This window comes from Sinocyclocheilus anshuiensis, unplaced genomic scaffold, assembly GCF_001515605.1.
Source record: "Sinocyclocheilus anshuiensis isolate Anshui unplaced genomic scaffold, SAMN03320099.WGS_v1.1 scaffold364, whole genome shotgun sequence".
NCBI lineage: Eukaryota > Metazoa > Chordata > Actinopteri > Cypriniformes > Cyprinidae > Sinocyclocheilus > Sinocyclocheilus anshuiensis.
This window is the reverse complement of record NW_015555735.1, coordinates 265,379-284,192: the sequence shown is the minus strand read 5'-3', so window position 1 is coordinate 284,192 and position 18,814 is coordinate 265,379. Positions and strand designations below refer to the sequence as shown.

Below are 18,814 nucleotides of genomic sequence, written 5' to 3'. Positions count from 1 at the left end.
ATATATATATATATATATATATATATATATATATATATATATATACAGTAAAATTGTCAAAAATCAGTCATCATCCAGCATACCTCAGTGACCGGCAACTTTGACAGGACAAAACGTTTAGAAAAAAGACTTTGTGGATGTGGTCACGGACTTTGCTGAAACTACCATTCCTCAAGCCAAAGATAGTTGGTTTTAACACAGAAACACTTCTGGGTCATGCCCAGTTCACAACTGTGCTTTATATTCCAAGACAACTCATTCTGCTGTAATATCATTATTAACCCACTTATTTCAGTATAGGTGCTGTTGTGTTTGTTTATTTTCCAAGTGCTGCCCACAAACAGTGGTTTTCTTTTTCCCTTTATAACCTGAGAGATGTTTTTTCTCTCAATGCGTGGACAGAGGTCTTTTCATTACCGGCGGTAGGGCGAAGTATGCGTCAGTTCAGTCTAACTCCGGGGAGAGCCCGGCAATCAGAGGAGTATTTTTGCTCAGTCAGTCTGATGAGATTGTTGAGGTAAACCGCAGAACCGCCTCAGGGCTGTGGGTAATCTGGCCCTGCCCCACTGCTGACACTGGTCCACTCAGCCAGAAGTCAGAGATCCTCAGCAAAACCGCTGCTGTAATTAAACCATTCTCAGTCTGTCACTGCAACTACAATACCTTCTGTGGGTGCGGCCCACTAGCATATACAACTGACCACAGGCCTTTTCAAAATACAATACGCAGACAAAAACGGCTAACTGGAAAGATTTTCAAACAATCATCCTTCTTTCATGTGTTTTAAGCTAGGGCTAGGGCACAAACACACTTGCAGCAAAACGTGACCAAGAAGAGGGATATCATGGCTTATGGGCATACTTTTTGGTTTTAATCAGTCATTTTTTTGCCAAAACAGTACAATGACTACAGTGGTTGTACACTTTATCTCAAGCAGTAGTTAAGTACAGATGAGGACAGCGGTAACTATCTGATTGTGATTCTCTGCAGGACTTTCCCTCTCTAACACTTACCTCTCTGCACACTTGGCAGGAGGAGAGGTGTTTTGGGAAAAGGGAACCAGGGGAAAAGCTGCAAGAGGGAGAGGATGTGACTGCAATCACAAGAGACAGGGATGTGCATGTGTCACGTTTCTGTTAGAGCCCGACCGATATATCGTTTTGCCGATATTATATATCGGTATCGGCGAATATGCCGCCGATATGAACATTTTTTTTACAGAACATATAATGCAGATAAAATGCTTGAAATGGTGTAATTACTTAGTTTGTCCAGCAGAGCGCACTCTATTGTTTGCTACTGCAGACCCGGATGAAACGCTTTAAAGCTTAAGTCTATGGAAAACCATTGAAACTCAACTAACACCCCGTTACTTTGTGCATCGCACTCATCATTGTATGTATATACTGTATTCTATATATAGTACCAGTCAAATGTTTGGACACACGAATGGGAAAGTGTCCAAACTTTTGACTGGTACTGTACTATAATATACACAAAGAATATCGACCGATATATCGGTATCGGCCTTTTTTTTACTCCCTTATATCGGTATCGGCCCCAAAAAACCCATCTCGGTCGGGCTCTAGTTTCTGTACTTTTTGAAAGTGATGAGAAAGCTGGATTATTGCCTCCATTCTCAGACCACTACTTCTCAAACTGTCTCTAAGTATTGTTGTTTGATGTAAGATGATATCCCCATGGACATGATGGAGGATAATAGAGACAAAGTGGGAGAGATTATGAAGAATACAGTGAAATGTGGAAATCAGAATACTCTTATTTTTAGCTTTGTTCCAAAACATACTGAGCTAAAGCAGTTTCCTAATTCGGAACTAATAGGAACTAATTTGAAACATTCTATACAGGCAGCAATTTTTGCACACAACAAGTGAAACACACTGTAGACTCTATTCTCTGACTTCAGAGAGTAGAGTTTGAAGTTAGCATGTTGCTAAGCTAACAGTGACACTTTAATACACACAAAAACATAAATATTAGGTAAAATGGCCTAACATAAATTGGACTGAATAATTTTTACCAATACTTTTCAGTTCTGAATAAAACAACTAGTTAGGTCCGTATATACTGGCACAATTTTCATAATTGTGGCTCTGAATGCCACCAGAATAGAATTAAAATCCAAAAACAATCAAGATGAAATGGAAGTGCAGACTTTAAGCTTTATTCAAGGGATTGAACAAAAATATAACAAAATGCTTAGGAATTACAGTAGGAGTTTCCCACAGAATTTTTGGGAGAAGAGTATTAAAATTAATCACACAATGCAATTTACTATCATTTGTGCTCGTCAAATTACTGGTATTTGCGCCATTATTTAACGCCCAAAAAAAAGGAACACTCCACTATTTTTGAAAATAGGCTGATTTTCCAGCTCCCCTAGAGTTAAACAGTTGAGTTTTACTGTTTTCGAATCCATTCAGCCAATCTCCAGGTCTGGCGGTAGCACTTTTAGCTGTAGCTTAGCATAGATCATTGAATCTGATTAGACCGTTAGCATCTCGCTCAAAAATGACCAAAGAGTTTCTATATTTTTCCTATTTAAAACTTGACTCTTCTGTAGTTACATCGTGTACTAAGACCGACGGAAAATGAAGAGTTGCGATTTTCTAGGCCGATATGGCTAGGAACTATACTCTCATTCCGGCGTAATAATCAAGGAACTTTGCTGCCATACCATGGGTGCAGCAGGCGCAATGATATTACGCAGCGCCTGAAAATAGTCCCCAGCACGCTCCCTGTGCAAGCAGGTGGTCACGTTGGTTATGCTGATGGAAGTTAGCCTATTTTCAGGTGCTGCGTAATATCATTATTCACAGGATCCTCCGATCATCCCCCACTGTTGTCCTCCACGAACATCCAGGCCTTTTATGTTGCTGAGCTCACCAATGCGTTCTTTTTTCTCCGAATGTACCAAACAGTTGATTTGGCCACTCCTGATGTTCCTGCCATCTCTCTGATGGATTTGTTTTGTTTTTTAAACCTAACAATTGTCTGTTTCACTTGTATGGATAGATCCTTTGACTGCATGATGTGGGTTCACAGCAACAGCTTCCAAATGCAAATGGTACACTTAGAATCAACTCCAGATCTTTTACCTGCTTAACTGATGTAGAAATAACATAGGAATAGCCAACATCTGTCCATGAAATGGCTTTTGAGTCAACTGTCCAATTTCTTATGGTCCCTTGAAAAAGGGGGGAGGTACATTTTAAAGAGCTGTATTTCCGTAATCTTTCCTCCAATTGTGATGAGAATACCCTCAAATTAAAGCTCAGTTTAGTAAAGTGTGCACTGTAGTTCTATAACTGTAACTTAAATATGTTTTGGTCAACAGCTAAAATAATAAAAATTGTGCCTGTCTAGACACATATAACTAGAAAAACAGCACAAATGGACACGAGTTTTGTGAACATTTGCTTATAATCTGGCCAAAAAGATCTTCAATGAAACTAGCTATACCACACACAAAACAAGTACTTAAAACCTTGCTTTGAGTTCTCCTTCAGGACCGCTCCCAAGATCCAATAAACACAAAGCATGTCAACAATCAAGACTTTTTATCTGTCTTCTCAAACAAGCTCGCAGAACTAGGATTTGTTCCAGTGCACCAGTTAAGCTCTCAGAGATCCGGTCAGCAGTATTAGGAGGATGATAGATACAAAGTGGAAAGTGCAAATAAAACTTTACAAGCCCCAAACAGACGCTCAGGAGAGGAGGACTACACAAGAGAGCGCTTCTAAAATATGGAAAACAGTTGGCAATGGAGACATGTAGATCCAGTAGGTTAAACGTAAATTCACCCATCAGTGACAATTATCTCCAAACAGTTCAATATTGTTAAAGGGATAGCTCACTCAAAAATGAAAATTCTGTCCTTATTTACTCACCATCATGTTGTTCCAAACCTGTAAGACATTCGTTCATCTTCGGAATACATTAAGATATTTTTGATGAAACCTGAGAGCTTTCTAACCTGCATAGAAAGCAATGCAACTGACACATTCAAGACCCAGAAACATAGTAAGGACATCGTTAAAATAATCGATGTGGTCGGCGCCAATAGCCTGGTGGGCAGCAATGTTGACATGTAGCACAATTGCGCTTCGGGTGTCCCATGTTTGAGTCCCGACTCGTGGACCTTTCCCGATCCCATCCCCCCCATCTCTCCAACTCTGCTTCCTGTCTAACTACTGTCCTATTAAATAAAAGGCAAAAACACCAAAAAAATAATTTTTTAAATAGTCGATGTGACATCAGTGGTTCAGCTGTAATTTTACAAAGCTACGAGAATACTTTTTGTGCGCAAAGAAAACAAAAATAACGACTTTATTCAACAAATTCTTCTCTTCCGTGTTCGTTTTCGATGTGCGTTCACGGCAGTACCACAACATATGCGTTGCATTCCTCTGCTTGCAAACAAGACACGGCACATCTGGGTTCTATGTCAGAATGTCAGAAAGCTCTCGGATTTCATCAAAAATATCTTAATTTGTGTTCCGAAGATGAACTAATGTCTTACGGGTTTGAAATGACATGAGGGTGAGTAATTAATGAGAGAGTTTTCATTTTTGGGCGAACTAACCCTTTAATGAAACTAAATAAAAAAAGGGGGGAAAATTAAACTAAAAAAAATAAATTTTTAAAACTAACTTATAATACCACCTAAATTAATTTGTGGGTTTTTTTTTAAACCTTTGCAACTCATCAGCATTAAACACAGAAACGCAAATAGATAACAATAATACTAGACTGTGCTGAGAAATTTACCAGCATTGAACATATTTAAATGATACCAGCTTTAACTTTGGCAGGCCATACTAAATCTATTCAAAAGTAAAAAATATTGGGAGATATATTCATCTATCAGTACTTTTGCTCATGACACCAAGATCCTACCATTAAAGTGCAGGGCTCCAGACTCATGCTTCCCACTGGTCACTCTTTTGTGACTAACTTTCTCAGTTGGTCGCACGAGCACATGATTTGGTCACAATAAAAATTTTTTGCGCTACAACATGGGATTAATCAATGCATACTGATGAACTTTTATCATAGTTTATAGTTATATGGAAACGAAAGTGGTTAACATTCAACCCTTTCTTTTTCAGCAGTAGTATTATTTGTGATTTGAATTTTGTGAACGGGAGTTCCTCTTTCGCCAAGTTATAAGCCGGGCTTCGGGTGCTTTCACTTTCGAATTTGCGATCTTGTTGTCAAGTTTTACAAGAAAAGATAATTGTCTGTTTTGCTTACATACATCCACACACCTTTCACTTTTTAAGACTAAAACAAAAGATGGATTCATTGTTATTCTTAATTAAAAAGCACAACAACAATAAAACAGTAAGATACAATGACAAACTTGCTTACAAAACGTTTAACAAAAACGAATAAAATGGCATACACCACATATTATATGCAGACTAATAAATTACAGAACGTTTAGCAAACACTGAGGAATCAAATAAAAAAATTAAATAAAAGAGAGCCTCCATAGCGTAACGTGAGGTAAACAGCAAAGATAACAAGCTTAAATAAAAACAAAAAGAAAAGTAAAACTAAACTTTCTGTCGGTGACAGTGCTTGCATGTTTTTTTTTTCCCACAAGAATACCAACATGTTCACTTTCTCTGGTTTAAGAAGCGGTCTTTTACTTTAGCTTGAAAACAATCCATCGTTTTCTCAGTATTCGCATAATTTTTGCTGCGCGCACCTTCACGCTCCTGCTGACGCGGCGAGTATAAACCAGGCTCTACACTCGAAGTGCTGCGCAGTTCAAACGAGTAGCGCGGTTTGGTTATGCTTTCAGTTTCGTTTGCCGTTTGATGTTTCTCATATGCAACAGAAATGGCAGCGCTTATGATTTGAACAACACGGTGGTTGCTCCAGTGCGACCGCACACAAAATCTAGTCACACAGGCAGAAAAAATGGTCACAAAATGTGAATATTTGGTCGCAGTCTGGATCCCTGAAGTGTCCAATCACTGTAGTTGATGGTTGATAACCATCAACAGCATTAAGTGAAAAGTGTTAGAGGACAACATGTTGAACACTGTTATTGACTCTGCGTTCCTAAATCTTTCAACCAGACAATGGCATTCTCAGCACTCAGGCCACCGACTGTACATAAAAAAGCGACAAAAAAACATTCAGCATCTAAATTTAACACACGATCACACAGCGGCGGCGAGCGACCACGAGGAGGAGAGACTGTGACTCTAATTGGAGGTTTTGGGGTCGTTGGGGGGAACAGAGTACACAGGCAACTTTTCCCACAGAGCTTGCCTTCATTCAAAGCACACAAATATTTCAGACAGAGATGTGGATTGTTAATTCAGAGCCGTTTTTTTCCAAACGCACAGCCAAACTACTGAAAAGTTTTGAAGGTGCAAATCAAGGGGGACTGTTAATCATTTCAGAGCATCTGAGTCCATGGTGGGGAATCAAGAAGGCCTTTATTTGTTCCTCTGGGCCTGCACCCAACTGCAAACATCAGGAGCATCCCAAAAAGGTGCACCAGCCAGGACTCCTCACGCTAAGCAAACCAACATCACGCTGCAGTCATTCGAAATATCACAATCCCGCTATAACAAATGCTGTTTCTAAACAGGGCTGGGAGACGTCCAGAAGGCCGGCCAATGACTTCAGTTTCATTCATTTGCACTTTGTCTTGGGGAACAAAAAAACGACAGGAGTGTTTTACATCCAGGCACCTTCACAGGTTAAAAACATTGATCTTTTCTCTGAATTCTGGCTGAGGCAGTTTAACCAATTTACAAGTTTGTCCTCTGATGTTACTTTTCTAGGACAAATCGGAGTTGAGCTTGGCGCTGCAGAATGGGGCCAGTTTCTAATGAGGTGAAATTCCAAAGAAATGAGGCTAAAAACCAATCATTCATACATCACCGTCGTTCAAAGTTTCCCGTACCCTCCAGGCTGACAGTGGGGTGGAATGTACACCGTAATTTTCCACAACAACTAAGAACGGATCTGCTTTACAGACAGTATAGTGGGGAAAAACACTGAATGGAAGTGGAAAAGGAACCGCCATGCTTTATCAAATAGCAACATGTATCCATGTGCACAATGTATTGCTGCTTAGAGGCTGTAATCATAATATCAAACTTACGATTGTGAACATGCTCCTGGTTCATCCCATAACATTACTCACAATAAACTTCAGCACACCCCACTTCAAAGACTTTAAGCACAGATTCATCTCATTGTTTATCTCTGTTGTCTTCGCTTGGACTTTTGTTGCCTTTGGAAATTTTGGTAAAAGGTCATATTGGGGTATTTACACCAAAGTAAATTAGTAACATTTAATATTTGACCACTGAATACCTGGAATGTGAGACTACCTACACATGTCTTTTGGAAAGCATTATCAGATTGGAAAATATTTGTGGCCTACAACCTCAGGAACATCAGGGCCTGCACTCAGGGAACGAAAAAAAAATAGACAGAATGACTAACCCTTCAACTTTATTTGCTTATTGTGGTTTGTCTGTAAACCTCAAAGCTGACTTTGATTTTTTTTTTTTTTTTTTGTGCCATTGGACAAAATCCAAGACAGTGGGCACCAGAAGCGAAGTCTAAAAGTATAATCATCCACAATTGCGGTTTAATTAAAACATAATATGTTAATAGCCTAAATTAGTCTCAACGTTTAGTAATTATCACAAGCAGATCATCTGGAGATTACAAAAGTACAATATATTTTCTGTAAAAAAAACTGAGATATTGAAAAGTATGAGTAAAAATGGGCCAACAACAAACTAGTTGACTAATTTATCTAGATTTTTTTTCTTCAGGATTTTTTTCTTAAACATACTCTTTTTCTTAAATTATGTAATATTTTATTTTATAAATAACATTTTTGATTTTATTTATCTTTTCAAACCCCACCGGCCCATCATGAGTGTAAGATGCTGTGTTAAGTTAAAAACACCCAAAAAATAAATAAATAAATAATAAATAAATAAAATTAAATAGTTCTTTGTCCACCTATTTTTCAAAGAATGAATGCGTCTTATTTAAACACCACAAAGAAATGCATCCATTTTGGTCACACAAACCCACAATCAGCTGAAATATTCAGACTTTCCTTAAAGGGATAATTCACCCAAACATGACAATTCTCACTTACGTTCTTCTGTGGAACAACAGAAAATATTTTTAAAGAACAAACAAAAGAAATGAAAGTGAGCAAATTATGATAATTTTTGGGTAAACTATCCCTTTAAGACAATTAGTCAAATTAGTCAAACCCACTGACTAGTTGTGACAATTTTAAGTTGTGGGTGGCGAGTGATAAAAAAAAAATGGGAAACCACAGAGGTCGCAGACAGGAAAAGGGAGAAAGACCTCCTGGGCTCGTCTCATCTGGGGTTCCCTATCCGAGCCAGCTGCTGTTACCTTTCTATGTCCTCTATATGGCGGCAGTGAGGCCAGCTGTGAGAAGTCTCAACATCCCCCTCACAGCGCACCGCCCCTCCAAATCAGCTCCAGGCCTCGGCCACACATTCCATCACCTTTTAATTGATTTCATCTGCAGACTCGTCCTCTGAGAGGATATGGGCTCGTAAAAGACTTGAGTTCTCAGGTTTAACTCGGGTCTTTGGAGCCCACAATGGAATTTTGGAACAGAGAGTTGAGATTTTTGCTCAAATGACAAGTATATCAGGGTGGTTCTTATTACAGTGCAGAAAATTTCTGGAAGTTTCACCAAACGCGGCTACATAACTCTCTGTTATGCATTCTCATGGAAATTCTTGAAGGTCCTGTTTGTAATTACAAGTTGTAGGCTAAAATACAGAGAAAATAAGCAAAATGAGAGAGAAAAAAATGACAAAGAGAAAGAAAACGAGAGATCAGAGGCAACGCTCAAGGCTGGTTCTCATCAACTTGCACTGCTCTCCTTCCTTTAGGAATGTCCGTCTGCCACACAGACCTGCAGGTGACAGTGAAAGCTAAACACAGTGTGTAAATTACACCATCGAAGTCCAATTTCTAAATAAAATAAAAGGCTCAGCAACTCTTCGAAGGAGTAAATAGTCAACTGAAAGTAACAATTAAAGCAACCCATCAAGGGCCATTCACACTGACAATGAACTGTAGCATAAAGCAAGTTAAAGTCATTCATATTTTCAGAAGAACAGACGATTTGAGGCAACATGAGTGACTGTTGGTGATTTGATGTTAGTATGTCTAATGACGCAAATGACAATGTAGTGTACATCTGTCTCTGCACAAAGAAAAATATGTATTAAATCAAATTTGCATAATCATTTAGACTACCTTTCAAAAGTTTAAAGTCAGTTAGATTGTTTTAGAAAAGTAATACGTTTTTTAGCAATGGCACATTAAATTGTTCAAAAGTGGTGGGAGTGAAGACATTTGTGGTGTTACAAAATATTCTGTTTCTTTTTTTTACTTTCTATTCATCAAAGAATACAGAAAAAATGTATCTCAGTTTCCACAAAAATATGAATAACTTACAGTAATACGTAAACATTAACAACTCTTTTTAACATTTCTAATAATAAGAATAATATTGATTTCTGAAAGATCATGTGACACAGAAGACTAGGGAACGACTTCTGAAAATTCAGCTTTGCCATCACATGAATAAACTACATTTCAAAATTAATTAAAATATAAAACAGTGATTTTAGATTGTAACAATATTTCACAATATTGTTGTTTTTACTGTATTTTTACTACAGTAGACAACAAAGAAAGTTGGCGAAACTTCTGCAACAAAGCAGTTCTTATCGCTGCATTTTGCTGCCTATTCAGCACAACAGTGCGGTACCCCTAGGAAGGGATATGGGGTACATGATATGGGGTATACATGAGGGTAAAGTGAAGACCAATTAAGCTACATTCTCTTCTCACAGAGCTCCATTTCTGTGCTGAAACCCAGTATCAATACAGTCCAGTGACCCATCTGAGGAACATCACACTGAGCAGGTCGAGGGTCCACCTCATTTGAAACTTAGAAAAGTGCCTTTGAAAACACATTGAGTGTACTTACACACTGAAGCGTGCACATACACACAAACGACAGGACAATACGGTCCAATAGGAGCATCCTATGAGTACCAGGGCACCGTGTACTGGCCTGCTGCTCACACATAATGTGACCAGACCCTCTGAACAGTCATTCTGACTGTTTAGTGACCAGATGTTCACGAGAACACATTTCTGCTCATATTCTGCCTGCTTTTTATAAACATTTTGAAGCATACTAAAACAACAGTGTTAAAAAGCAACTTTGGGAGAGATAAAGCCAATAAACTAAAGGTGAATAAACTATTTGGCTTATGTATGTTTTATGATGATACCATGCAAAAAACTGGATTCCTATTTATAACTCCTTAATTTGAACAAAAACACAAAGCAAATTTTGTACCCATGTTTGCAAAAGTAATCTAGAATTTGCTACACTTGAATTCCAGTCCTGTCTCTTAAAAAGGACATATATTCCTGGCCAAACCTTCAATTACCTAGGTAATTGTGCTAGGCTGTGTATCCAATCCCAACAAGTTATATTCTCCAATGAGGAAATAAAAGGCCTGAATAGCCAGTTCTTTATATGGCTTGAGAACATACCAAAAGCTTAAAGATGGCTTCCAGTTACCAGGTTGAATAAGAGGTCTAGACCAGACAAACATACAGTTGAAGTCAAAAGTTTACATACACCTTGCAGAATCTGCTAAATGTTAATTATTTTACCAAAATAAGAGGGATCATGCAAAATGCATGCTATTGTTTATTTAGTACTGACATGAATAAGATAAAAGATTCACATAAAAGATGTTTACATATAGTCCACAAGAGAAAATAATAGAATTTATAAAAATGACCCTGTTCAAAAGTTTACATACACTTGATTCTTAAAACTGTGTTGTTACCTGAATGATCCACAGCTGTTTTTTTTATATTTTCTTTCGATTTTAATTTAATTTAGTAATTTTAATTATTTTTTCTGTTTAGCTTTGTTTTTATTTCACTTCAACTTATTTTATTTCAGTAAGCTTTTCATCCAATATTCATATTTTACTTCAGTTTTATTTCAGTGTTTTATTTTAATTATTGTTAATAGTTAAAAGTTAAAGTTAAAAACAACACTGGCTACAATATGTAGGAAAGAAATATAACAAGTAAAGAATAGGACAGTAAATTAAGTGTAAAAGTGTGTGTAATTGATAGAAGACTGTTTTATACATTAAAGTGTGCCCACTCATAATTGTAACATTCATCATTATTATTATTTTTTTACTTTAGTCCTATTTAACTGGGTTTCACCAGTAGGTTGAAATGTAAAAAGTATTTTTGTAACCTATAATTTGTAACATTCATCATTACATTGTCATTATTACATTGAAGGGAAGTCGTGGCCTAATGGTTAGAGTGTCGGACTCGTAACCCAAAGGTTGTGAGTTTGAGTCTCAGGTCCGGCAGGAATTGTCGGGGGGGGAGTGAATGTACAGCGCTCTCTCCCACCTTCAATACCACGACTGAGGTGCCCTTGAGCAAGGCACCGAACCCCCAACTGCTCCCCGGGCGCCGCAGCATAAATGGCTGCCCACTGCTCCGGGTGTGTGTTCACGGTGTGTGTGTGTGTTCACTGCTGTGTGCGCGCACTTAGGATGGGTTAAATGCAGAGCACTAATTCCTAGTATGGGTAACCATACTTGGCCACATGTCACGTCACACTCACACACTTTTTATTTACACCTATTTTACTGCAATTTTTTTTACCTTTAGAAAAAAAATGCAATAAAAAACAAAACTGCTTCATTGCAGCTTCCTCCTCTGCACTAACAAATAACCTTTTCATGAAAGGTCTCACCCTGCTCCTCATTGTGTATTGATCAACTGATTCTCTTTTAACATAACATGTAGCTATTATTTGCTTAGCCTTCCTTTCAGTTAGACTTTTATGCCCAGTTTATGCCCATTGCATTTACTAAGCTATCAAAGAATTTCTAGACTTAATATACAACATGTCATATGTGACACAAAGAGCAACGGACAGGATTCACCAAGATTGCAGGAGCTGTCTAGACATGTTCCCAGGTGTAAACTACCCATGAAACTATTAAAGGGTGGGTATGATGTCCACACAACACCTGTTTCTTTCCTAATACCGGTCATTTTATATAAACAACATGATGACTGATTACAAGTCAGCCTTGATTAATGACAAGTCATTTTCATGACCGTCAAATGTACATTTCTAGTAAACTGCTGTTGTACCTGTAACTTTAAGGCTGAGTATTTTATTTTTTTTTTTATTTTTTTTTATTAACAGATCTGGCTGTCTTTAGTCACAGCACAAAAGATGATTTGGATCTGAATTGCTTTCACACATGAGCAGTTCTCTGACGGCCAGATGTGAGAGACGGTGAAGAGTGTTAAAACACAATACAAAAGCTTCAATGGACTGAGGTCATCTGGAACATAACAGAACAACAGATGGAGAATAGATACTTAAAGAAACAGGTCACACAAAAATGAAAGTTCTTCTGTCATTATTATTATTTACTAAACCCCAATACCTTCACAAATCCATATGATTTTATTTTATCAGCTGAACACAGAGAGTTTTTTCTGTGTGTGCGTGATTTTGTGGGATGCCTTGGCTGCTCTTTGTCCATTCAGTGAAAGTGAATGGGGAAAGGAGCCGATGAGCTCCAAAAACAACCCAAAAAAAAGGTCTTGGAATATATAGCACATATATGTCATATGTGTTACTTTTAATGGTTTATTGTGATTTATGACATTTTGGAACTAGCCCCTGTTCACTTTTCACTGTGCAGAAAAGTGCAGCCAAACATTCTGCACAATAACCCATTTGGTGTTTCATGGAGGGAAAAAATTGCCAAGTCTTTAGGGTGAGAAAATGATGAGAAATTTCATTTTTTGGGTCAACTATCTCTTTTACACTGCAACAAAACAGCTCTATTTACTGACAGTACACTAGGTATTGCAAGTAAAACTACACTACTGTTTAAAAGTTTGGGGCATGTTTTCCCCCCAAAGAAACAAGGATGTATTCAAATTATCAAAAGTAATCACGATTAAACGCATCCAAAATAAACGTTTTTGTTTACGTAATATGAGTGTGTATTGTGTATATTTGTTATAAATACACACATTCATATATATATTAAAGAAAAATATGTTATGTTTATTTTGTGGGATGCCTTGGCTGCTCTTTGTCCATTCAGTGAAAGTGAATGGGGAAAGGAGCCGATGAGCTCCAAAAACAACCCAAAAAAAAGGTCTTGGAATATATAGCACATATATGTCATATGTGTTACTTTTAATGGTTTATTGTGATTTATGACATTTTGGAACTAGCCCCTGTTCACTTTTCACTGTGCAGAAAAGTGCAGCCAAACATTCTGCACAATAACCCATTTGGTGTTTCATGGAGGGAAAAAATTGCCAAGTCTTTAGGGTGAGAAAATGATGAGAAATTTCATTTTTTGGGTCAACTATCTCTTTTACACTGCAACAAAACAGCTCTATTTACTGACAGTACACTAGGTATTGCAAGTAAAACTACACTACTGTTTAAAAGTTTGGGGCATGTTTTCCCCCCAAAGAAACAAGGATGTATTCAAATTATCAAAAGTAATCACGATTAAACGCATCCAAAATAAACGTTTTTGTTTACGTAATATGAGTGTGTATTGTGTATATTTGTTATAAATACACACATTCATATATATATTAAAGAAAAATATGTTATGTTTATATATTAAATATATTTATATATAATCTAAATTATATGAATATAAATGTATACATGTAAATACATAAATATTTTCAAAATATATACCATCAGTGTGTGTATTTAAATATACATAATAAATATACACAATACACACACATATATTATGTAAACAAACACTTTTATTTTGGACGCGATTAATCGCAAATAATCGTTTGACAGCACTAATATACTGGTATTTTGAACTTTCTCTTCATCAAAGAATCCTGAGAAAAAATTTTTTATCATGGTTTCCATAAAAATATTAAGCAGCACAACTGTTTTTAACATTGATAATAATAATGAAAATGTTTCTTGGAAACCAAATCAGTATATCAGAAAGATTTCTAAAGGTGATGCTGAAAATTCAGCTTTGCCATCAGAGGAATAAATTACATTTTAAAATAATAAGAGACTTCTTTGAAAATAAAAAAAAAATCTTAATGATCTCAAACTTTAGTAACAGAGTAACATTAGTACATATTAGAGCCCGACCGATATATCGTTTTGCCGATATTACCGGCCGATATTAGCTGTCGCCGATATATATCGGTATCAGCGAATATGCCGCCGATATGAAATTTTTTTTTACAGAACATATAACGCAGATAAAATGCTCAAAATGGTGTAATTACTTAGTTAGTCCAGCAGAGCGCACTCCATTGTTTGCTACTGGCGACCTGGATGAAACGCTTTAAAGCTGAAGTCTATGGAAAACCACTGAAACTTTGAATGGCCATATCTCCGTAACAGCGTGGCGAATCCGCACCAAATTCGGGGGATCCCTTCGGGGGAACCCTCTCGAATGTGAATCGAGTGTACGTCTAGAGGCCCGCTTTCGAATGAGACCCCAGGGTTTGGGAGTTACGGGTGGTTAAATTCCCGGTCCGGCGCCGACCGATCAAGCGATCCCGGGGGGCTACCGACGCGTGGAGGGTGGCGTTCGAGAAGGCTCCTCGAGCTGAAGGGTTAAACTAAACTAAAAGCGAGTTTGAGTAAATGATTATAGCAGGGCACAAGATGGGAATAGTAGTAGTAGTAGTAGTATTGAGTAAATGATTATTGCAGGGCCCAAGATGGCGATAGTATTAGTAGTAGTAGTAGCCTAATTCATAGTAATAATACATGGCTCAAAGCACCTTCTCAAAACAGTTCTGAAGCATGCTTTTTGTTTATATTTGCTGACAGAGACTTGCAAATGCAAATTTATTCTCTGCCAGCAGGAGACGCTGTTGGAGCGGAGATATAGCGGTTTCCCCGGCAACGGCTGTAATCAAATACAAAACGCTAGGAAAGACAAAATGAAAATGACATCAAAGCGCCCGATTATGTCAAACGTCATACGCTCACTGGATGTCATGACAACAAATGTCATGAAGGAAAAGTTTCAATATCTCGCCTTCGCTTTCATTTCAGACCATCTCCAAAAAGACCTTAAAAAACTAAACATATGATTTACAAGTTTACCATGCGCTTATCAAAGTAGGAAATAATTAGTGTTCTTGAAATACGAAATGGAGACGTGTCCGGACTTTGAGAAGCACTGAAAAAAACCCCCCCCCCCCCCCCCCCCCCCACCAAAATGAGCAAAACTCTACCACAAACCTGAACTCTGTATCTATACTCCACATATACTATTTATAGAAACATTCCAAGATCATGTTAAATACTTGTACATAACCCAATTCATATTCATTGAGCTAAGTATTGACCATTCTGAGTCTGAGACATCACAATCAGCACCTCAAACAGCACTGACAGTATGTCAAAGATGCACTGAACCCTTTAACTGAGTAAGCGGCCACATTTGAATTTCTGCTGTGCAGTGGTTTACATCAAATAAAGGTTACGTAACAGACTTTGCCATTGCAGAAATCCCAGCCTGAATGAGAATGTTACCAAGAGGTTTATAATGTAGCTCTATTCAGATGGGGCAGAGATGGTGTGGGAAAAACTAATGGTTGAATGAACACTGAATGTATGAATAGATGTATTAATGTATGAATGTAGGAGGATTCATGGACTTATTTCAGACTATAAGAGGATTGTAGAAACCTCCGGAGTATCTGAGCCACAAAGACAGATGTGTACATAAGATGAAGCACTGATCAACAAAGAGCGAAAAGACTGGTTGGTTATTATCAGCGTTAATATTGTTAGAGAAAACTAAAAAATTAAAACTGAAACTACATTAACATACATTTAATGACTCCAAAACTAACAAATAAAGAACGAGAAATACTTTGTGTTTGTATAGCCTAGTCTTTATTAAACACAAAAATACCACTATATACCAATAACACTAGACTTTGCTGAAAAAGTTTTTAAATTACACAAATTTAACTTTGCACATTAACTTTGGCAGCCCTAAAATCAGTGTTGTTATTGTTAACTAAAAAAACTATGAAAAATAATTATTTAATGAAAATAAAGCTGAAATTAAATCAAACGTAAAATAAGTTTGGAAATATTTAATTATAAGCTAAATATAAAAAAATAATAATAATAAAAATAAAAAAAAAAACGCTTATAACTACTTACTAATTAAAACTTACTAAACCTAAACTAAAACGAAATGAAATCTGAAAATAACAGTCCAATTAAAATATTAGTGAATAATATAACAGTATTTAATTATCACTTCCTAAAAACATTATTCAAACTTAATAAAAATACAATTGAAAAAAACTAAAACCTATAATAAACCATTTAAATTGTGAACACTAACAAAAAAATAAACTGAAGAGACAAGCTAAAAAAAAAAAAAGAAATCAAAAAACTTTAAAAATTAGTATACAGAATACAGTAGTACAGTAGGGTAAACGTACCTATTAAGCTCACCTGTTAAGACATGTTTAGTGCAAAAGATATTGGTTTCAGTACAAAAAGTTGTTAAAATAAAATATTAATCTCTCACACAAAAATATTTAATTTTATTTTAAATGATAAAAGCATTTCAATTAAGATATACATCATTTACATGCATTTTTGTACCCTTTAAGCACACCCCTGTTCCCATTAAGCTCACATCATGCTTTATCCAAACTTTTGACTGGTACTGTACTATAATATACACAAAGAATATCGGCCAATATATCGATATCGGCCTTTTTTTACTCCCTAATATCGTATCGTGCCAAAAAGCCCATATCGGTCGGGCTCTAGTACATATAATTGAAAACAGAGTGAGAGAAACAAAAAAGTAAAAGAGAGAAATATATGAAAGAGTTCTAGCACATGAGTGTGGGATGTTGAGAAAACATGACAACTGTCCTCAACATTTGAGCAGCCATGTGTTGCGCCTCACGTGAGGAAGGAAGAAGGCAATCCATTAAAACCTTCAAAACATCAAATCTTCAGACTCGGAACGGCCAAGCATTACACGCATGTCTGCGATAGTCATGACCTAGTAGTTGACAGAAGCACTTGATAACTCGCTTATGTTCCCTGTCACTGGCCCATCAACAGCCCCCATCTTTCCCTGTTTTTGCTACATGAAGCCATGTCCTCCTGGGAGTAGCAGTTAAGTAGGGTAAATACTCATGTCGCAAACCAAAAACAACAATTACAGCACACTCAACTCACTACCATCAACAATATCCTCCCAACCTCTCACACAAGGAGGAACCATGCCATATTTAGTCGGTTATGCAAATCTGGGTTTAGCCCTCAGTCGCAGAGGAGTCTACCGTGTTTCCCAGGGAGAGGGGAGGTTAAAAGAGGGATATTAGAGCCTCCTCAGGCCCTGGGTTGTAAGACTCCAGCTGAGAAATCTAATGCTATTACACTGTGCTTTTCTTATTTCAAGAGACAATTCTTGTACGGTGACAAAAATAAACTGATATTCTGTCAAAACCGTGAATAATTTTAAAAAGGAATGTTCCGGGTTCATTACAAGCCAAGCTAACTTAACGGACAACACCAGAAGCAAACAAAAATCACGTTTAAGGCACATGTTGGCTGTTACTATGCTTTTAAAGGTCTGAAAGCAGAAATATGAAGCTTATTTTTGTTATAAGCACTCATTAACTTATTCATTCCAAAATGGTGTTATCTGAGCTGTAAAATGGTTTGAAAAGAAGTAGGATTATTCTAGGTGGAGTTTTGCTCCATCACGTAAACGTCGGATAGTTCAGTGTTTCCCCTGCCATTATATTAGTGCCGCCCCCCTAACGGCACCACCCTCTTGAAGGTCAAGTTAATTTTATTTAATTATATTTTCTCTATATCACAAGATATTGGTTTCAGTACAAAAAGTTGTTAAAATAAAATATTAATCTCTCACACAAAAATATTTAATTTTATTTTAAATGATAAAAGCATTTCAATTAAGATATACATCATTTACATGCATTTTTGTACCCTTTAAGCACACCCCTGTTCCCATTAAGCTCACATCATGCTTTATTAAAATTCTTGTTTATTTTAAACAACCTTTTTAAAGAATAACTGAAAAATATTTTTTGAAGGTACAAAGTCAATCACAAAAAGAAACAGAACACTAAAATCAAGCAACAAGGCATTCAATTTGATCAGTTATTCATAATTAAGTGTCATTTAAGCACATTGCAACATCTAGACTAGTCCACGTTCAGCTAGTAACACATATTCAAAAATCATATAAAACAAACCAATAAAACATTTCATTCATGGGGATGAACACAGAAACTAGCCTCATTATGAAGCCTCTTATTAACTGGATGTCAACTTATCTGTAGTCTCTTAAGGCTGGAATACACACGAACACAACTGGGTTGCCTGATATAAAGAGACGTAATCCCCGAAACAGAGCTTCCCACTTGTGCAATATGGAAATATCTGCTAAATGTGCTACTTCTCTTTGTGAACCTGGCAACCGTGTGCACGCGCAGTCTCTCTTTACCGGTTAGCTTGCAGTTTAGCGATCTCCACTTTAATATTCTATTCTCAGAAAAGTGTAATTCATCACGTGTTCATTTATGAGAGAGAGAGAGAGAGAGAGAGAGAGAGAGAGAGAGAGAG

General features: G+C 36.9%; 1 protein-coding gene across 1 annotated transcript in view; it reads right to left on the bottom strand.

Moving 5' to 3' along the window:
* The window catches only part of LOC107673053 (low-density lipoprotein receptor-related protein 1-like), a 154,256-nt gene that overhangs the window by 105,677 nt on the left and 29,765 nt on the right, over positions 1 to 18,814 (bottom strand). The gene's annotated exons all lie outside the window — the stretch shown is intronic.